This window comes from Saccopteryx bilineata, chromosome 12 (assembly GCF_036850765.1).
Source record: "Saccopteryx bilineata isolate mSacBil1 chromosome 12, mSacBil1_pri_phased_curated, whole genome shotgun sequence".
NCBI classification, from domain to species: Eukaryota; Metazoa; Chordata; class Mammalia; order Chiroptera; family Emballonuridae; genus Saccopteryx; species Saccopteryx bilineata.
This window is the reverse complement of record NC_089501.1, coordinates 18,492,321-18,515,823: the sequence shown is the minus strand read 5'-3', so window position 1 is coordinate 18,515,823 and position 23,503 is coordinate 18,492,321. Positions and strand designations below refer to the sequence as shown.

The 23,503-nt window shown below is 34.5% G+C and overlaps 1 non-coding gene across 1 annotated transcript; it reads right to left on the bottom strand.

Annotated features, from left to right (window-relative positions):
• Positions 1 to 22,320: 22,320 nt before the first annotated feature.
• LOC136316518 (small nucleolar RNA SNORA63) lies at positions 22,321 to 22,447 on the bottom strand. The gene has a single exon (XR_010727748.1). It is a non-coding gene; the product is annotated as a small nucleolar RNA SNORA63 (small nucleolar RNA).
• Positions 22,448 to 23,503: the final 1,056 nt, after the last annotated feature.

Genomic DNA, 23,503 nt, shown 5'->3' with positions numbered 1-23,503 from the left:
CCTTTCTTTATTCAAGAAATTTTTAAAATCTCATTTCTTTGTCAAGCTATGATTTGGGAAAGTCAGTACGTTTCCTTAGATTTGCCCCTGACTAAACACACAATTTCCATGACTTCTGTTACTATTTATTCCACCATACAATTTATATGTAAATAATACTAATATATTTGTCTATCAATTTATATAATGGTTCTGGTTTAATAGTTTATCTAATGCTTAGCTTCATTATATCACTACTCTCTTCCATTTAATTATTCTTAAGTTTCTAAAATAATGTTTATCCAATTTTATCTTATTTATTTGCAAACCTTCTATTCCAAACAGAAAGAATTAATGCTATTTATAAAGATACATATACTTTGATTAAGTATGAAATAGAAAATAAGTGAGAAAATTTGGGCAAATGGAAAAAAGCTGCATATATGTGTATAGATTTGAAGCAAACAAAGCAAACTGAGCGTGAGGATTCTTATTCAATTTAATGATCATGCGATTAAAAATTTTTATCTTCTCTTTATTACAAAGAGAATTATTTTTCTTAACTATGAACTGTACAATGTAATTAACAATGTGCTCAGCCAAATCTTTTTGTCAATTATATTAGTCTACTTACTCTGGCTGCTATAACAAAAACCACACACTGGGTGGCTTAAACAACGGAAATTTCTTTTTCATAGTTACAGAGACTGGGAGGTCCAAGATTAAGGTGGTCCCTAGTTCAAAGTGAAGATTCTATTCCCCAGCTTTCAAAGGGCTACCATCTTGCTGTGTTTGCGTATGGTAGAAAGAGAGTTATAGTGTCTTTTCTTCTTCTTACAGGGTCATCAGCTCCACTGAATTAGGGCCATACTTTTATTATCTCATTTAACATTTATGACCTTCTTACGGGATATATCTCACAAATTTATTCACACTGGGGGTTATGGCTATAATATAAAAATTCTGGGGGCACAAACATTCAGTCCATACAAATCTAGCAATATTCCATAAAATTGTTTCTCTGAAAATCCTTTAGTATAAACAGATGTCACTATCCCAAATATATCTGGGCAAATGCGCAATTGGTGTTTGTTTCCATAATAGATATATCTAAATTTAGAAACACTGTAAATATTTACTAGCAGAAAATTTATTAAAATATTTTTTGCTATTATAGTGATAAATTTCATGTGAATATTAAAACTCTACCTCCAAGGACTCTTTAGTTAGGTAAACAAATAATCATAAATGTTTTAAAAGGGTGAGGGAGGATACAAATTGTTTCTGTCTACCATATCCCAATTGTAATAATTTGTCTACAAAAGAAATGCAAGAAAAAAAGTTTAATAGTGATTATCTCTGGGAAGAGGAATTTGAAACAATTTTATGTTCTTTATATTTAAAAAAGTATTCACTTACAGACATTACACATAATGTTTTCATAATCAGTGATAGAAAAGTCAGTGGATGTTAAAAAAAAATTTATCTGATTTATTCTTGACCATGAAAGAAATCCAACTACTGAAATAACATTCAAGGCTCCAAGACCTATTTCTAATCCTCCATTCTGGCTCCCATTTCTCTTCATAATGTCTATGCCCTGGCCACACTAAACTTCTTGCTGTTAGATGAATAGGTATTCATGCTTCTTTCCCTCTGTTCTTGTGCTATTAGCTTTGCTTCCATCAGTAAATCTGCCTCTACACCTCTAATTGTAAAATTCTATCTGGTGATAGGCTCCTCATTGTCCACCAACTCAATGAAATTGTCTTTACTTTCCAAATTTCCTTTGAACTCATCCTTACTATAAACTTTCAAGTTACTTTTTGGTTTTTCTTTTTTAATTTTTCTTAAATGAGAAGTGGGGAGGCAGAGAGGCAAACTCCTGTATGTACCCCAACTGGGATTCACCCAGTTAGTCCCCAATGGCACAATGCTCTGTCCATCTGGGGCTGTTGCTCTGTTGCCCAGCAACCAAGATATTTTAGCACCTAAAGCCATGAAGCCATCTTCAGTGCCCAGGGCCAAATTGCTCCAACCAAGCCATGGCTGTGGGAGGGAAAGAGAGAGACAGAGAGAGAGAAGGGAGAGAAGGAAAAGGTTGAGAAGCAGATGGACACTTCTCCTGTGTGCCCTGACTAGGAATCCAATCCGGACATCCACATGCTGGGCCAACACTCTACCACTGAGACAACTGGCCAGGGCCAGTTTTGGCTTTTTATGGCAATGATTATCTTACAAAAATAAGTATTTATATAAATAATTTTTTTCTCCCTTTAAACTCATAGTTTCTTAAGACCAGTCTTTTTCTAATCACATTGTATCCTTCATGATGCTTAGTGTAAGAATAGCAGAAATTTCATTTTTCTATCACTGCGTAACAAACCACCCAAACTTAATGACTTAACACAGCAATCACCTGTTATTTCTCTGAACCTTATTTGGGCAGTTTGTCCACCTCATATGATATTGTTTGGCACTGCAGTCACCTGATAATTCCAATAGGCTGAAACAGACAAGATGGTTCACTCAAAATCTGATCATTGATCCTGACTGTTGTTGGAAGCTCAGCTGGGCAGGTCTAGCAGAGTAGCCTGGGCTTCTCACAGCAAGATGTGAGGAACAAGAATTCTCAGAGTCAGGATGTAAAAAACCCCAGAGTAGACCAAGAATTGTCAGTGGCAGTTCTATCACAGTCTATTGGTCAAGGTGGTCAGAGAACCAGCCTAACTAGATTCAAGGGAAAGGGAAATAAAAATCACCTCTCAATAAGGCAAGTGACCAAGAATTTGAAGCCATGTGGAATAACCATAGCAGCTAAACATGTTTACTTATTCAACCAATCTCATGTATCACCTATTATGAGCATTATTTTAGGTACTGAGCTTGTAGCAATGAGGAAAAAAACACCAAAACCAAAACTAAAACCAAACAATCAAAACCTCCTGCTCATTGTGAAGCTTTTATTTTACTTGGAAAAGAAACTAGAAAAGTAAAATATATAGTACATTAGAAGATGATAGGTGCTCTAGGTGAGGTGACTATGTTACCTGTGCTCCCATTGCCTGTTTATCTCAGTGTAAATACTGTACAAATAGCACCTCTTTCGCTCTTAAAATTGTCTTGATTTGGACAAAAAATTATTATTTGTCCATTGTAACTATGGTGAAAAATGAAGCAAGAAAGTCACAGGACATGTATGGTGTTGGAGGCTATGTATAAATATATAAATAAGATGATTAGTAGAAATGTCACTAAAAAAGTGACAGATGAATCAACATCTAAAAGAAGTAGCAAAGCACAGTGTGTGGATATATTTATGAGCTTTAGCCCACTGAAAATTTGGAACTTATACATGAACAGGAAAAAAAATTTTACTGGAGTACATTACTTTGTAGATAAATTTCACAAGCTTTGCTTCTTCTAAATTAGTGTGCTCTGCAACTAATTTGATTAGTCCAAGATACCCAAGTCCCCTGATTTCTTATTTGTTCCTGAAAATAGAATTTGTATGTCACATGAAACTCAATTTGGTATTGGGACAGCTTCTGCAATGAAGTATATTCAGTTTGTGCATATGCTTAGTTAAAAAAAAAAAGTAAAGGGTCAGAGGAGATACTTCTAAAAACCAGTTGTAGATTTTGGAGAATATTGCCTATGTTATTTTGGAGAAAATTGTGAAATATAAACATTATTCACCAGAGGGTGCTATAGTCATCTGAAACTAAAATAGCAGCATATCCCAATCTTTAGGTAATCTTAAGAGTTTAGACTTTTGATTTGGGAAATAAAATTTTGAAAGAATTTTCTTTCCCATTTTTTTCTTCTTTTTTACCATTCTCTTCATATTACCTCCAAATGTATCCCTTTAATGATGCTTTATGTCAACTAATATTAAAATCAGTTGAGATCACTTGAGCCATAGCTGCTGATAGCAACCATGGGTCATGAACTTGTGAGTAATTCACAAAATGATTCAGGTATATGTAAGCTGAAATACATTGCCTGTTTCAAAGTCACTTTCATGTTTTTATCATGAAAACACTAACATATGGTTATTACATGTCCTCCAAATAAATGCATGATTATATAAATAATAAAGAGGTTTATGATAGCAGTAATGTGCCTGTTGTCTATGGGATTCAAAGTTTATGTTTAAATGAGAAAATAAAGATGAACTTGGCATCATAAATTATGATAAAGTATAAACCAATAAGCTATTTTTCCCCAGAAGCCAGGATAACCTGGTTGTACTGCTTGTAAATATAAATAATAATAGTATAAACCTCACAAAGTTGTTGTGTGGGTATATAGGTAATTCACATGAAACCACTAAAACAGTGCCTGGCACATAGTAAACCCTTATTATTGTTGTCTCTTGGGAATCTATAGTTGAACTCTCTGGCTCTACAACTTAAGCTGAGTAATATTGGTTAGGTTATTTAATCACTTCATGCCTCAGTTTTCTCATATTTAAAATGGTGAGAAGCATAGCATTCATTTATCTTACAGATTTATTGAGAGATTTAAATAAACCAATGCACATAGACCATTTATCTCAGGGCCTTTCTCAGTAAACATTCCATAATTATTAGTTATTATACCATTTGTTAAACTATAACATCATCTAGCTTCCAAGATTTTCCTATGTTCCTTTAAAATGAACCATGTTCTGTTTGATTTCTCTGGTGTTGGCTTTTCTTTCCTGGGGTTTAAATAGTCTTTTCTTTGTCCACTTTTGGACTCCCTTTCTAACCAAATGATATGCTGTCTGCCACTTGATCCACAGACATGGATATTACCCTGATGTCCTCGGACAACTTCTGAATGGTCCTTTCATGTGGTTACTGAAATGTTATTTCAATGCTTTACCGCTATTTTTCCCAGTTACGAAAGTAAATCTTTCCATTAAAAAATGATTTGGAAAGTTCACAGATAGGGAACTCAGTAGAAGAAAAAAAAAAGCGTCATATGAGTGTGGACTTTGCTCTGCCACTTGCTCATCATGGGACTTTAGAGCATTGTATTTTCAAGGGCTGGAAGCCCTTTCCAAGTCTCATTATCACTTCAGACTCCACTTTACTGAATTTGTTTCTGGAAAATTCTCATTTGAAGTTTTTCTTTATATCTACCCAAGCATGGACCCATAGGTAAAATTAGTATCTGTTTTTGCATTTCTTTCAAATACCCTTCTCTCACGGGCTCTGCTTATCATAGACTCTCAGTTAAAACCTTAGAGGGCCAAATGAATTTACTTTTGCAAGTACAGTTCTAAACTTGAATATTAGACATTCTTATTCGGTAAAGTTCCCAGGTGATTTTCTTATGTTATTTGATCATCTTTCCTTCCCTGTTTTCTCCATTCACTTTTCAACCCCATTTCTTCCAGAAGAGAAAGAAAGAACACACACACACACACACACACACACTCTGGCAGAATAAATCAGCTGTCATCAAACATATTGGTTTTTCTACTACACATTACTTTTTCTAGTTAACTTTATCTTATGGGCTTTCTTCCAAATAAAAACTTTGTGAGCAGCATATTAATGTCTACATATTTTTCTATTATATTAGAATATATAATTAATCAATAAGTTTTGTACACTGTATGGTAAGCAGTCATGGCCATCATGGTCATTCACATGCAAGTTCTCATAGGATTTGGAAAGACAGTAAAGAAACAGTAGAGCAAAAAATGGTGGGCCATTCTTTTATTAAAATCTCGCACCAGCCGACAAGCAAACACACAGGGCTCCCAAACCACTGACATATTATCTGGTTCCACAATGTATGGCCAGTAGTCATGGCCATCATGGCCATGAACATGCAGGTTTCTGTTGGATTCAGACAGACAGTAAAGAAACAGTGGAGCCAAAAAATGGTGGGTCATTCCTTTATTCAAGTCTCGCACCAGCCAACAAGCAAACACACAGGGCTCCCAAAGCCACTCACACATTCTCCAGTTACACAACCAGGAGGATCTTCTCTGGTTTCTCCTAGAATCAAAAACACTACCGGTCTCAGTGGAGCTCGCTAAAGTCACTCACCTCTGGCTCCCCATCTGTATACCTTCTCTCTCTCTGTACAAACTGGCTTCTTCTTCAGCACCCTGCATTCTCTCCTCTCTCACTCTGCAAACATGGCTTCTCTCTTCTCCTTCTTCTCTGTCCTTTTCAAAACTTTCTGGATCAAAAACCTCTCCTCCAGCAAACACTAGCAAGACAATGGCCCTTCCCAAGCAGGACCATAATTTGCACTTTCACACATCACATGCCTGGCACTGCCCAGTGCCACATTTTTTAACACTAAAAGTGAGCAAACACAAAAAATACAAATTTTACAAACTCATTTGCTCAACAGACACTAAATGTTTCCTGTTATTTATTACTATAAATTTGATCTGAAGTTAACACTTCTTTGTGAATACATTTTTGCTCACATCTCAGATTATTTCAAGAATACTTATTTTAATCTAGTGTTTAATCAAAAAGCGTTGATAAAAAGGTTTTTATTAATGAAATATTTTGTATTTAGTCACATTAAAATATAGTGTGTCTGTAAAGTCATGGTGCACTTTAGACCAGTCACAGGAAAGCAATAAAAGACGATAGAAATGTGAAATCTGCACCAAATAAAAGGAAAACTCTCCCAGTTTCATACCTATTCAGAGCAGTTCGATGTGGGCTCACACACAGATTTTTTAGGGCTCCTTAGGTAACTATCTCATATAGCCTCTACAGACTTGTCACTGACTGATGGTCTACCAGAACGGGGTTTCTCCACCAAACTGCCGGTTTCCTTCAACTGCTTATCCCACCGAGTAATGTTATTCCTCTGTGGTGGCACTTCGTTATAAACGCGCCGATATTCATGATATTCATGTTGCACTTTGGTCATGGATTCGAATTTAGCAAGCCACAGAACACACTGAACTTTCTTCTGTGGCTCGACTGACATGGCTGTGGGCTGCTCCGCTGTATACACAGTGTTACATCATCATCTGTGCATGCGCACATGTTGCCACATCATCCTACAGAAACTGGGAGGGTTTTCCTTTTATTTGGTGCAGATTTCACATTTTTGTCATCTTTTATTGCTTTCCTGTTATTGGTCAAAAGTGCACTATGACTTTATGGACACACTGTACAATTATCATAAAATTGGAAAAAATTTTAAGTAATTCTTTCTCCCCCCCTTTTAAATTTCAATTTCAGTTTCCTGCTGTGCTGGTTTTTCTTGAAAATTCAGCTCAAGTTACAGCATACCTGTAGACCTTTGTTCTAACCAAGCAGGTATTAGCATATACAAAACACTGTAATTGCATTGTTTCGACCCCTCCTCCCTTTGTATATTATTATCTTTCCTCTTTGGGGATCAAGTATGTTTCAACCACTACCTATGTAGTTCCTTCTCAAGCATTCTCCATTCCCCAACTCTGTCTCCAGACAGAAGAAAGTCTCAAAATCTTCTAGCAAGAGCTGCAGCAGCCCTGGGCTTACTGGACGGGATATTTTATTTTCCACAAGAGCATTAAGAAAGAACATCTATACCCAATAGAAATAACAGCTCATCATTGTACGGCTGCAGCAAACTATGAGTGAAGGCCATGTGGAAGGGATGGGCCTCCTACCTGCTAACACTGCATTCTGTTAATACTCATGGAGACTAAAGAAAGTGGCAGAATTCTACTTGGAATGACTGGCAGTTACTTATGCTAGTGTGTAAGAGTTAGTAGAGTAGAACAATTTTGTACTTTCTATGAGGAATGATTTCCCCTGGTTGGCCACAGCCTGATGCCAAGAAGATGATTCTTTTCAATTGTTACAGTGTGGAACAAAAACGGCACTGAAATGGCAGAAGGTGAATTACACTAATTATGGTGTGATACAAGTGAAGTTACCTGTATTTCTGCTGACCAATCACTTGCTTCATGTTTACAGTCCTTTCTTTCTACTCTGTGCAATGCATTCAGAGAATTAAATGAAAAGGCAGTAGATAGAAATTCAAAGTTCCAATTCAAATCTATTGCCACCTAAAGGCTGATGTACATAAATGTTTTTTGCATTCTTTTAGGAACACAGAAAGAAAGGGTCACTTTTCATTGTATGTCCTTTGGTCTAGACGGTATATAGGACGTTAAAAAGAACCAGGGATTTAGATCCCTGAAGACCTCTTCCATTAAATTAAATGTGTATACCAGAGTGGGCATGTGAGAAAAGTAACAGGGTATTTTAGTGTAAGTGTAAATGGATAGTGTTAAATTTAGTAGGCAATACTGCTAACTTTTCAACAACTCCCCTAAGAATTTCCTCTGTGTTGGCCTTTGTCATCTATCAGAATCAATGTGCTGCTAGACAAAGAACCATAGTTCATTTAATGTATGTATACTGGCTACTCATTTTACTGGCAATCGAGACTCTGGCAAGGAAGTTTATTAAGTTTAGAGACTGATGATTATTGAGAGCTGGAGTCTGAGTTTTATGAATACTTTGTAGGTCTGAGTTTTAATGACTACCAAGGGAAGTATTCCTTAGGTCTCTGCTGCTAGATGACACAGGCATCAAAAAGAGACTCCTAATTAAAATGAACTAAAACCATTTTGCTCTGTATTCTGGGGCTTGGTTCAAACAGTTTGAGAATGAGCAGACTTTTTGCTTCCATCAAATCCAATAATTTTGTTTGGACTTGGAAGAGCTCTCTAGATTTCTCTTCCAATACTTTGTGGGCACGTTAGAAACATCAGTAACATTTATTAGGGGGAGCCTTTCTGATTAGCTTAAGTGTGGGCTCTTGTTGGGAGCCAATATTTAGCTAACCACAGGGGTTTCCTAGTAAAGATCAGTGGTTGCCTACCCACCTAGCAGTGACTGGCATTGTATCTACTAAATCGGAATCATATCTCAGACACTTGTCTGAGGCTTCCTGTAAGCTATTCCATTTAGAAGAATAAGAATAAGAGTAATGAAGGTTCTAGAACAGGGGTAGTGAACCTTTTTATATCTACCGCTCACTTTTATATCTCTGTTAGTAGTAAAATTTTCTAATCACCCACCGGTTCCACAGTAATGGTGATTTATAAAGTAGAGAAGTAACTTTACTTTATAAAACTTATAAAGCAGAGTTACAGCAAGTTAAAGTATATAATATATAATAATTACTTACCAAGTACTTTAGTCGGAGTTTTGCTAAGTTTGGCAGAATAAATCTTTATAAAACAACTTACTATAGTTAAATCTATCTTTTTATTTATACTTTGGTTGCACTGCTACCACCCACCATGAAAGCTGGAACGCCTGCTAGTGGGCAGTAGGGACCAGGTTGACTACCACTGTTCTAGAATAATCAGTACTTATTCTGTGTTAGGCAGTGCTTAGTTCTTTACATATGTAATCTTACTTAATATTCAAGATAATAGTATTAATTTTTTTACAGAGAAAGAAACAAAGATTTAAGAGGTTTAAAATTTTGTCCCAAGTTAATAAGTGGCAGAGTGAGGATTCCATTTTATGTCTCTGATTCCAGAGCCTGTGCTTTAGCCTCTGTGTTATATTACAAACTTAGGTTCACTTAAGCTGGCTGTATGGTGAACTATAGTCTGACCAGGCAGTGGCGCAGTGGATAGAGCACTGGACTGGGATGTGGAAGGACCCAGGTTTGAGACCCCGAGGTCTCCAACTTGAGTGCGGGTTTATCTGGTTTGAGCAAAAAAAAGCTCACCAGCTTGGACCCAAGGTCTCTGGTTACTCGGTCTGCTGAAGGCCTGCGGTCAGGGCACATGTGAGAAAGCAATCAATGAACAACTAAGGCGTCAAAATGAAAAACTGATGATTGATGCTTCTCATCTCTCTCCGTTCCTGTCTGTCTGTCCTTTTCTCTGACTCTCTCTCTGTCCCTGTAAAAAAAAAAAGAAAAAGAAAAATTGAAATCCCTAAAATTTCCATTTACTACAAATTAAGTGTTAGCTTCCATGTGAGGTTTTTAACCCTCAAAAACTTTTGCCTGGGTGTCAGCCTCTCTCATTTCTACATGTTGCAGTGGCCCAAATCCGAGCAGAGGGGAATAGCAGGCCAGTGCGATGTTCAAACTAATGAGCCCTGGCTGTAGATTTGATAGAATGACAACATTGATATTTTTGGTTTATAATGAATGCAATTATATTTTTAATAAACTACAACTGTCCAATATATCTTTCTTAGAGTTCATAGCATCATTTGAAAATAGTCTGCCTTGATTGTAAAGTAATATTTATTGCTTTCATATTATTATTGTTTTTCCTTATTAAATTTTTTTAATTTATTGATTTCTAGAGAGAGAAAGAGACAGAAAGAGAAAAGACAGAGAGAGGAGGGAGGAGCGGGAAGCATCAACCTATAGTAGTTGCTTTCCGTATGTGCCTTGACCAGGCAAGCTCAGGGTTTCATGCTTTATCCACTGCACCATTTTTTCTTATTATACTTAGTTCTTTTATGTTCTTGGAAGGTAAATTGCCATAGTGTCTTTTGAGGACAGATGTGGTAAGAAGAGTTTGGATTTGGCATGGATGTCAATTTAACCACATCATGAATATCCAGCCTATAAATTAGAAAATATAAACTGAAAAGTATATAGTGTAGCGTGAAAATGTAGTGTGAAAGTACATCTACCTTTTGTCTTCATTTGTCTTTGATGAATCTAATTAACAAAGTAAGAGAGCCTTATTTCTGACTTATTCCTAAACTTCATAAAAATGGTTATATATTGAATCACTAAATGTACTTCTCTGTAGCTTAATGTCATATTTGGCTCAATATTATGTTATAAAAGTGTAATTTGGGTTTATTCTGGTCTCTCTGTAATGGTTCTGGGAATAAGTGCATATATTTCTTCTTTAATTCAATCCTGTTTTAACTACTAATGTATTATAATACTTTTTAATGTTTTCTAGGACAAATCCTCTCACCTTACTCTTCATAAGTATCTTGGGCTTTGCTTGTCCATATACATTTTATAATCAGCTTATATGTTTCTGTGAAAACTTTGTCGGGGTTTTCTCAAGAGTTGTATTAAATGTACAAATCTCTTTTTGGAAATTTGACTTTTATATTGAATATTAAAAGTTCCTTCCACAGAGGATATGAACAGACACTTCTCCCAGGAAGAAATACAAATGGCCAACAGATATATGAAAAGATGCTCATCTTCTTTAGCTATTAGAGAAATGCAAATCAAAACAGCAATGAGATACCACCTCACACCTGTTCGATAGCCTATTTATTAGCAAGACAGGTAATAGCAAATGTGGAGAGGCTGTGGAGAAAAAGGAACCCCTCATACACTGTTGGTGGGAATGTAAGTAGTACAACCATTATGGAAGAAAGTATGGTGGTTTCCTCAAAAAACTGCAAATAGAACTACCTTATGACCCAGCAATCCCTCTACTGGGTATATACCCCAAAAACTCAGAAACATTGATACGTAAAGACACATTGCAGCCCCATGTTTATTGCAGCATTGTTCACAGTGGCCAGGACATGGAAACAACCAAAAAGCCCGTCAATAGATTGACTGGATAAAGAAGATGTGGCACATATACACTATGGAATACTACTCAGCCATAAGAAATTGATGACATCGGAACATTTACAGCAAAATGGTGGGATCTAGATAACATGATACGAAGCGAAATAAGTAAATCAGAAAAAACCAGGAACTGCATTATTCCATACGTAGGTGGGACATAAAAGTGAAACTAAGAGACATTGATAAGAGTGTGGTGGTTACGGGGGGGGGGGAGGGGGGAATGGGAGAGGGAAAGGGGGAGGGGGAGGGCACAAAGAAAACAAGATAGAAGGTGACAGAGGACAATCTTGACTTTTGGGGTGACGGGTATGCATCATAATTGAACGACAAGATACCCTGGTCTTGTTATCTTTGAATATATGTATCCTGATTTATTGATGTCACCCCATTAAAAAAATAAAATTATTTAAAAAAAAAAAAAAGTTCCTTCCACTAATAGGTTATTAATAAATATAGTAAATGGAAATCTATTTTTTTGTTTTCATTAATGTTTAATAGAGCTCTCCATAGAGTTATTTTTTTATTTCTTTTCCCCCAGGAAATCTGTTTTTTGGGTTTTTTTTTCCTTTTTAGGGTTTTTTTTTTGTATTTTTCTGAAGTTGGAAACGGGGAGGCAGTCAGACAGACTCCCGCATGTGCCCGACCGGGATCCACCTGGCATGCCCACTAGGGGGCGATGCTCTGCCCATCTGGGGTGTTGCTCTGTTGTGACCAGAGCCATTCTAGCGCCTGAGGCAGAGGCCACAGAGCCATCCTCAGCGCCCAGGCCAACTTTGCTCCAATGGAGCCTTGGCTGAGGGAGGGGAAGAGAGAGACAGAGAGGAAGGAGAGGGGGAGGGGTGGAGAAGCAGAAGGGTGCTTCTCCTGTGTGCCCTGGCTGGGCATCGAACCTGGGACTCCTGCACGCCAGGCCGACGCTCTACCACTGAGCAAACCAGCCAGGGGTTCCATAGAGTTATTTTACATGTTCTTAAATATAGTCTGAGGTACTTTATATTTTAATATGTGGATATATGTATGTGTACACGTTGGATATTAAAAATGTAACATACATTTTATATTAGATTTAAACACATAAGTATATATTTAAATACCTAATATATAACTATATATTTTGTTACGTATTAAATATTTAAATTATGCCTCTCACTATATATAATATAATTAATATTTGTATAGCAATTTTGTATCTGGCCACTTTGCAAAGTGTATATATTATTTCAAATAATTTTCTTGTAGATTATTTTGGTGTTTTTTTTGGGGGGGAATAAAATAATCAAATCATATTTAAATAATAAAAATTTTGTTTCTTATTCTTAAATCTTTATTTAGCCTATTTTAAATCTTTTCTTAATAAGCTCAAAGTAACGCTAATAATTACCATTAAAATATTTTCTTCAGGTTTTTAAAAAATACTTTATTGAGGTATAATTTACATACCATAAAATTACACATGATAAGCATTCAATTAAGTAATTTTAGATTTTGAATTATGCATACATCTCCACAATCTAGTTTTAGAACATTTCATACAATACAAATAGTTTCCTTGTTTACATTTATAGTCAATCCCACCTCCCACCTTAAGTACTAGGCAAACATTGATTTGCTCTTTGTTGCCATAAATTTGTCTTTTTTAAGCATTTTATATAAATGGAGCTATACAGTACGTAGTTATTTTGTACTTAATTTTTCACTTAAGGGTTTTGAGATTCAGCATATTTTGTTGTTGAATAGCATTTCATTGAATATGTTGATCACATTTAGTTTATCCTGTTGATGGACAATTGAATAATTTCTAGTTTTTTGTGATAATAAATAATGTTGCTATGGATATTTGCATATCTGTCGTTTATTGAGAAGATTCCTAGAAGTGGAGTTGCTAGTTTTCATAAGTTTATATTTAACATTTTAAGAAACTGCCAAACTATTTTTCATAATGGTTGTACAATTTTACATTCACAGTGTTTATTTTCTCCACACCCATGCCATTACTTAGATAAATTGGACATACTAAAAATTAAAAATTTTTAAGCTTCAAAGGACTGAACTCTTACAATTTAACAATAAAAGATAAATAACCCAATCAAAAATAGGCAAAAGATTTGAATAGACATTTCTCCAAAAGAGATATACAAATGGCCAATAAGCGTAGTAAAAGATGTTCATATTATTAGTATTAGGGAAACACAAATTCAAATGAGATATTCCTTTAAACTGCTAAAATGCTTATAATCTGAAAGAAGTACAACATAACTGTTGGTAGGAATTTAGGAAAATTAGAATCCTTATCTATTGTTGGCTGGAATGTAAAATAGTATAGCCACTTTAGAAAACAATTTGGCAATTCCTCAAAAAGTTAAGCATAGAGCTTAATACCCAGCAATTATACTCTTAAGTATGCACTAAAGAGAAGAGAAAATAATTTATTTCTACACAACTTGCACACAAATATTGATATACTTGTTTATAAAAACTCAAGGAGAAAACAATTCAAATGTTCATGAAAATAATGGATAAAATATGGCATATTTATACAATGGAATATTTTTAGTGAAAAAAAAATGAAGTACTTATACACGTTGCAAATGGATGAACTTTGAAATTAAGCAACGTAAAAGAACCAGACACAAAAGACTACATATTGTATGACTCCATTTATATGGAATGTCCGGAAAAGGTAAATCTATAGAGAACAATGGTAAATTACTTGCTTTCTAAAGCTGGAGAGAGTTAAGGAATATGTAGTTGATTTTAACCAGGCTGAGATTTCTTTTTGGGCTGATGAATATGTTCTAAAATTTGATAATGCTAATGGTTGTATAACCCTGTAAATATACTCAAAATCAGGGAATTGTGCACTTTAAAAGGATAAATTTATTGGTATGTGGATTATATCTCAATAAAGCTGTTGCAGAAGATCCATTATAAATATAAGGGTTTATTTCTGGACTGTCAATTCTGATCCATTGATATGCTACCCTTGTGCCAATACCATATTTCTATGATTACTGAGGCTTTATAGTAAATTTTATGTTAGTTTTGAATCAAATAGTCTTCCAAATGTGTTGTTCTTTTTCAGAATTGTTTTGAAAATTCTGTTATTTGTATTTTCATACAGGTTCTATGATGAGATTGCCAATTTCTACAAAACCTGCTATAATTTTTAGGGAGTGCATTAACTTTTTATATCAGTTGGCAGTACCATGTTGACAATATTGAGTCCAATTTGTTGAGACTAAAAAAGAGTTAAATTTATTGGGTGACATTTGTTAATAAAATTAAATAGGTTTCAGGTATACAGTTCTATGATACATCATCTGCAGATTTCATTGTGTGCCCAACACCCAAAGTCAAGTCTTCTGTCACCATATATTTGCCTCTCTTTACACTTTGCTACTACCTCATCCCCCACTCCACCCCACCCTTTCCTCTGGTAACCACCATATTGTCACCAATGACTTTTTGTTTGTTTGTTTTTCTTGTTTGTTCATTTGTTGCTTTTAGTTTTATATTTCATGTATGAGTGAAATCATACGGTTTTTTACTTTTTCTGTCTGGCTTACTTTTCTTAGCATGATATTCTCAAGATCCATCATGTTGTTGCAGATGGCAGTATTTCATTGTTTTTATGGCAAATTAGTATTACATTTTTTATATGTATCATATCTTTTTTATCCAGTTATCTATCAAAGGACACTTTGGTTGTTTTTATGTATTGACAACAATAAATAATGTTTCAATGAACATAGGGGTACATATATTATGGCAAGTAATTGTTTTCAAAATTTTCAAGTAGGTACTCAGAAGAAGGGTTGCTGGGTCATAGAGTTACTCAATTCTTAATTTTTTAGGAGCCTCCATAATAGTTTCCATAATGGCTATATTAGTGTACATTCCTACCAGCAGTGAATGAAGGTTTCTTTTTCTACACAACCTCCCCAACAAGTAGTATTACTTGTCTTGTTAATAAAAGTTATTCTTACAGGTGTGAGGTGTAGTTTTGCTTTGAATTACATTAATAGCTGGTGAAGTTGAACAACCTTTAGTATATCTGTTGGCCATTTGTACACCTTCTTGGGAGAAGCATATGGTCAGGTCCTTTGTCCATTTTTCCCCCCTATTGATTGTAGAGAAAGAGAGAGAGGGTTGAAGGGAGAGAGAGAGAAAGGGAGAAAGAGAGAGAGAGAAAGCATCAATTCATTGTTCCACTTAGTTGTTTCATTTAGTCTTACACTCATTGCCTGCTTCCCCTTTGTGCCCTGACCAGAGATTGAACCTGCTATTGAACCTGTGACGATGCCCTAGCTACTGAGCAATCTGGCCAGGGCCTCCTCTGCCCATTTTTTAAATGGGATTTTTTTTTTCTTTGGTGTTGAGTTTTATGGGTTCATTATATATTTTGGATATTAACCCTTTTTCAGAGCTGTTGTTTGCAAATATCCTTTCTTGTTTGGTTGATTACATTTTTGTCTTGTTGGTGGTTATGTTTGCTGTGCAGAACTTTTTAGTTTGATATAGTCCCATTAATTTATTTTTACATTTACTTTCCTTGACTGTGGGATGAAATTAATAAAATCCTTCCTAAGACCAAGATTCATAAATGTAACACTGATGTTTTCTTCTATGTACTTTATTGTTTCAGGTCTGACCTTTAAGTCTTTGATCTATTTTGAGTTAATTTTTGTTTATGGGTACAAACAGTAGTCTAGTTTCATTTTTTTTTCATATAGCTTTTTTAATTTTCCTAGTATCACTTATTAAAGAGGTTTTCTTTTTTCTATTGCATGTTTTTGGCTCCTTTGTCAAAATTTATTTGCCCATATACATGTAAGTGTTGAGAGTTTTTATTATAAGTAGGTGCTAGATTTTTCAAATAGTTTTTATTTATTGTGGTCATATGGTTTTTGTTCTTTATTTTAATAGAATACCACACTAATTGATTTTGTATGATATATTAAAACATCATTGCATTACTAAGATAAACCCATTTTGGTTATAATGTTTCTTTTTATACATCATTGCATATGTCTTGCCAGTGTTTTTTAAGGAGTTTTGCATCTTTGTGAGTAATATTGGTCTGTGATTTTTTTTTCTCTTTGGGATATCTTTGTCTTCACTCTTTAGTTTCAGAGTAACTAATATCAGGGTACCAATCACTGTTAGTACGTGTTCCCTTTGTCTATATCTTTTGAAGAAAAATTGGTATTATTTACTCTTTAAATATTTGATAAAATTTATTTGTGAAGTGGCTATGTAGTCAGCCACAGTGAAGTGGCTAATTGAGACACAAGTATTACTACTATTGCTTTTAAATTGACTTTTTACACATCTTTCTATAGACTAATTGTGTAAGAAGACAACTAGCTCAAATAAATTCAGACAGTTTATTACTTACATAGCCAACAACAGCATGATTAGCATAGTCTCAACTCCCCAAATCCTTAGTCTGACAAGATAACACTGAACCAGAATTCAGATGGCAGATAACACAAGCAGTTTCTTACTCTGTCATGGAGAAGTTGTCTCTAAATTATAACCAAACCATTTTATAAACTTCCACAGAAATCTCCAGCTGTATCTTAAAGACAGGGTGGGAGGATCATTTGGAAAGGTCTGCATTCAAATGAAACCGGGGCGATGAATGAAAATTGCCTGTGGCAGTCTTCCACAAGAGAGGGATGAAAAATTGCTTTGTGGCAGCTCCTCAACAGACTTATTTCTTTTTGTTCTGAGAGGAATCATAGGACACTTCACCAAAACCTGGGTTAGACTACAATCAAACCTTGCATTTGAGCCCTCCTAAGTGGCTTCCGTGAGAAGATGCAATGTCATCAGGGTACCATGGAAAAGACTTTCTCTTAAATAATCCATCTGAGTCTGGGCTTTTCTTTGTGGAAATATTTTTACTTACTAATTCGATTTATTTCCATTAATAGGTCTATTCAGATTCTCTATTTCTTCAGTTACATTTTTTTTTCAATTAGTTTGGGTAATTTATGTCTTTCTAGGAATTACTCCATTTCACCTAAACTGCCTAATGTGTTGGTGTATCATTAGCTTATTATCTTTTCTATTTCTAGAAGGTTAGTAGCACTGTCCATCTTTTATTATTAATACTGGTAATTAGAGTCTTCTCCATCTCTTTTTCTATTTTCGTATATCAAGAAGTTTATTTATTTTGTTAATTTTTTCAAAGAACCAACTTTTATTTTATTAATTTTATTTTTTATATTTAGCTTTCTCTTTCAATGTTTTTTAAAATCATTATTATTTCTCTTATATTTATTTCTTTAGGTTTATTTTTGCTGCTCTTATCCAGTATCTTTAGGCAGAAGCTTATAATATTGATTTGAAATCCTTTTTATCTGAAATAAAATCATTTAATGTTCTAAGCATTACTTCAGCTGCATTCCATAAATTTTGAGATGCTATATTTAATTTTCATTGGATCCTGATTATTTTCTCTAATGAGTGGGGTTTAATATGGACATTTATTCCCAGGGCCAGGCTAAAGGCATCTGATGGTACTTTTTTAAGTTTAAGGTTTGGATTAATTAGGTCAAGTGTTTATGAATGACAAAGTTTTCTTTTTGTTTGTTTATTTTGTTTTGTTTTTCCAGTTTCAGCTTAATTTTTACTCTTTCTCCTGTGTCTCAGCCAGAGCTCATATACTGGAATGTTTCTAACTGCCAAGAGTAGAATAGTGCAAAATTTCTGCATGATTTTGGAAAAGATGATAAACGACTTGACAAGAAATTTTTTTACTCTCAACTTGGATTGGTTTAATGAACACTTTACGTCAAGCTGTCCTGAAAAGCCACTATTCTTTTCCATTTTCTCTTGCTGCCCCAACATCTGAAGTGTACAAGGTATTTCTAAGGTTACATAAAGCCATGTGAATGCTATTACATTCAATACTGAGTTCTTAAGACCTTGCTTTTGCTAATGAAATGATGTCATATAAGAGAATAATGGAAATACATTAAAAGAAGTGTAGTTAAGTATGTTTTGTCATCTTTAAAAACTTTTTTGTGCATGAGAAGACTTGGGAATGGCATTACAATATTTTAATGACACATGTAGACCTCTGGGTGTTCAAGATCTAGCACGTTATACCTTTGGAGGTATTGAAGATACTACTCTTGCCTCAGTGAGTAAGAACCTAAACCATAATCTTGACTTCAACTATTGGGGCCAGTCTGGGTGACATGTTTCATAAAGATATAAACAGCAAATCATAAAAAAATGACAACAGGATTGCAAAGACTGTAGAGAGGCTTAAAATGTGGTATTTTGAAACAAATGAACAAAACATGCCATCAAATATGTTCTGAAAGTAATGATATCTTTATTTTTTATTTTTTTTATTTTTTTTTATTTTTTGTATTATTGTGAAGTGAGAAGCAGGGAGGCAGAGAGACAGACTCCCACATGTGCCCAACCAGGATCCACCTGGCAAGACCACGAGGGTGCAATGCTTTGCCCATCTGGGGCATTGCTCTATTGCAACTAGGGCCAGTCTAGTACCTGAGGCAGAGGCCATGGAGCCATCCTCAGCACCCCCTCCAACTTTGCTCCAATGGAGCCTTGGCCACAGGAGGGGAAGAGAGAGAGAGAGAGAAAGGAGAGGGGGAAAGGTGGAGAAGCAGATAGGTGCTTCTCCTGTGTGCCTTGACCGGTAATTAAACCCAGGACATCCACCTGCCAGGCCAATGCCCTACTACTGAGCTAACCGACCAGGGCCAAGGATATCTTTAAAAGTATGACATTCTTCCGGGTGTAAATATTGTTTTAGCTAAAACTACTTATACACTATAATCATAGTATATGGTGTACACTGAACATCTAAACCAAAATTCCTAATTTGTAAAATAAGTCATATTGTGTTAGAAATTGAAGCTGCCTAGAATATTAGTTGAACTATAAGTATTTCTGATAAGAAATGTCTACTTCTTAATCAATAAAACACATAATTATAGTTATTTTCCCCATATGGATTGTATCCTGTGGCCTCATATTGATTTCTTACTGTTAGGGGTCCTGTAAAGTGTAACAGAATCAAGTATTTAGTTTTCTTCACATACAATAATTCAGATGTTTTTTTAACTTAACCATTTTTTTAAATAGAAAGTGGATTTATGGAAATTTAAAGGGAAATTTTGTTCAATTATTTATGTGACACAAAAATGATGTCATTTGGCATCTTCCTCCACTTATCTCCTCCTTTTCTTTTTTTAAAGAAAAAAGGACTCAAGAAAAGTGTTGCTATGTGGTATAAAAAGAACAAAGGCCTTAGAGAACATGTGAGTTTGAAATAAAATTAACCGAATCTTAGCAAAACATATCCCATTTAGCTCTAGTATTTCCATTTTCTCATCTGTAACATGAGAAGGCTTCTTCTAGTTTAATTTTCTACATTTTTAAGTAGGTGTTTGAATGCATAATACACTTCTACAAATGAGGGATAATGAACCTTGTGAGGATCACATACATTTAGGTTAAAATATAAATGTATTAGTCTAACATTGATTAAAAAATAAAGCATCATTTAGATCTTAAGTTGTGAGTCTTTTCTTAAATCACTAATTTGCTTGCTCTCCACTCAATGTCCTCAACATTAGAAAACAGTAAGATATGATCCATAAACGTAGAGGGAAGCAGACATAATTTTTGTAACCGTTTCTTCTTTTCAGTAATAAAACAAACAAGATTATTCCTAGTACCTTCAGGGTATTCTGTGAAAAATGGTTAAATATTCTGTAGAAAGAACTTTGAAAGTGAAAAACACTATGTAAATGCAAAATTTTATGATTATTCTTTGACTGTCAACAATGCTTTTCCCAAGTGCTTTTCTGGACTCACAACATACATATTTATTGCACTTCTGTTGTCCAGTTCCTTGTCTGAAAACCCACTATTTTTAGCTGGCTAACAGCTTTTTATTCTTTAAGATAAAATTGTTTAACACTAAAAATGGCTCAGCCAAGAAAACTGTGAAATAGCTAAATATATCCAAGTATGTGACGTGTCACTTACTTGCCTATTAATTCTTCTCAATTTTTAAGAAAAATGATTTCATTGTTGAAATAGTAGCAGTCTCTCAAAAACTTAACCAAAAGGAAATAACAAAGAAAAAAGCAAAATATCACCCCAAATTTTGTAATCTTGAAATAATGATCATTAGTTTTAGGTAAATATTATTTCAGACACTTCTCTATGCTTCCATGAAATAGAGAGATATATACTCACCAACACACATACACACAGTAATAGTTTCTCATATTAGATAATAGTATTAGTTTAGCAGTATTAACTAATATTTTGACACAAAGAAAAATTAAATAAACAGATTGTTGTAGTTTGGGTAAATATTCTTTATCACAAGAGTTCCTAAAAATCCTACTAAAGTTAAGAATAAAAGCATAAACATGATGTTAAAAAACATCTAGGTTTGGTTTTTACATAGTATTATGCGAACTCATACGTATATGAGAATAAGAAAGTGGATTGCTTTATTGCCCCAGACTCCTTACTTGACCTTCAATGCTTTCATTATTTATACTATACCTTTTACTTTGTCAAATATTCTAACACAGTATTTTTCAACTGCCAGTTCACCAACAGGTCCACCAAAATTTCCTGCTGGTATATGAAAAAGTTAATCACCTTGATGTTGTATGAATGCTCAGGGTGATTTCTGCCATAGTGGTTCCCAAAACAATTCTCTTATTTTCAGTGGTCCCCAAGTGTAAAAGGTTGAAAACCACTGTAAAAGCATTTTCTTTTAATAACATAGTTCTCACTGATGTTTAGTTTTACGTTTTTCTGCCTGCAGGTAGATTCGGTGCTCATGAGACACCACAACCCACTTTAACGTTGTTGCCATTAAGATCTTTATTTTGACTTATCTTTTGTTTGGTTGGGCTTTTTACATTTCTGGAAAGACTCATAGGTGTTATATTCCAAGATTTCCTAAGTGTTTCAATCTGCTATTTTAGTTCTTTCATTGCTTTAGGAAATTTTTATGTCTTTGGACATGACTTCTGTGTCATTTGTTATAATGTGTACCTCACCATGTATCCTTGGCTTGGTTGAATCATCTTTTCTTTCCATGTGTATCGTGTTCTTTTGACTTGATTAACCTCTTGGTTCATGTCCTTCACATGCTCTTGATAATTTCTTTTCTCTTTGTATGTCTGTGGCTTGATGTTTATAATTTACTTATTGGTGTGCAAATAGTGTTTGGGCTCTCTGTTTCTCTGGCTCTGGAGTTTCTCTTTTCATTTCATTTGGTTGTTTATCTTAGCTTTGAGCTCTTATATTGTTGAATTTATGTTTTTATTAAGTTTTTTTATAGTATGATATATTTATAGGGAATGATCTTTTTTTCATTGGGTTTGTTTGATTGTTTTTCCCAAAATAAATTCATCGGGTTTTTACGTGCCATTATCTCCCCTGACTTTTTTAAAATTTATTTTTTGGTATATAGTGTGTGTGTGTTAGTTTTCACTTAGCTTATAACAAATAGTGGTGGCTGTGAACAGACCTGCTATTGGAACTGATTCAGAATGTAGGAGGTTGTAATTTGCCTTTGCTATATCTAAAAACTATTCATCTACTGTGAATTGAGTCTTAGAGCTATGTCATGAGCAATCTAGCCACTTTTTCAGAGCTTGCAAGTTGGGATGGGGCAAGAAAGAGGTGATCTTAAGGCTGAATGCAGTCTACCTACATTGGATGACCTGACCTCTGTTTTCTGTTTAGATTTTTTAAAAAATGTTTGAGACCAAGTGTCTCTGTCTTACTATGAAATTGAGCTAGACAGAGATAGTTATGCATCAATTACTTTAAGCAGGGGGAACAACAATAAAACACTTCAGTTTTATTGTAACAATTCCTGCATTATTTAGATTTGTTTTATCTGTATCTAGTTGGAGTTGTACTCTTAGTCCTATTGCAGTATAATTGGGGGTTTCAGATCATTTTCTCAATTCAGAGTGATGTCCTGTAAAATGGAGAGCCGTAAAGTGTTTTCTGCATTGCTGAGAACCCAAAACCTAGTCTTTAATAATTTGGGCATCTATTGCTGAGGATTTTATTACTACATTTTCTAGTTTCTAATGTCTCTAAATATTATGTGGTATGGGTTAGATTTGTCAGATTTTGATTTTTCTTTTCACCCGGTATGGCTTCTGGGGCCCTGGATAGGAGTCCTAATCTGCTAGCCATAATCCTATTTCTTTCATTTGGACATTGCTTTTCAGAGGGCATGAAAGGAAGTTGGAGTTCTTTCTTTGTATGATTGCTACTGGTGAATTTCAAGGCTTTCCTCACTCCCATTGTTGTACATTACATTTCATGAACTTTTGGCAGATGATCAATCTGACTTCATTCTCCTATATACAACTCTTGAGTCTTCACTTTTTTACATCTCAATCATCAATTAGTCTTCTGAATACTCTGAGTAAAGCTATTATATTTTTGCGTGTTTCTAGAGACAAAAGCTGGCTGCAGACCTGTACCCAAACCTCCAAGGAATTGGCTATTTCATCTTTATCTGCTCTGAAAGAGCTTGTTCTCTGTGCTCTGCTCTTTCTTTATTTTTGATTATGAAATCTAATATTCTAATTTGGAAACAATTACATCAAATATCAGATTTTATGCACATAGGCTTTTCAAAACATCTGATTATTTTAGTTAATATGTTAAACATTTTCAACAATTTAAAACTTTATGGGGCCAACAAATATTTATATATTTGTTGTATAAGAATGTTGTTTTGTGGTTGGCATGGATTCTGCTTTATTGAATTCAGATTTAAAATTAAGATATGATTTGGGAGCATATAAAGAGGCTATTATCAACTTCAGTGAGAGAAAAGATAAACTTAGGACCAAGACCAGAATTTAGTTGTTGGAAGTGCTAAACTCTCATCAGGTTTAACTTTTAAGTAAAGCAG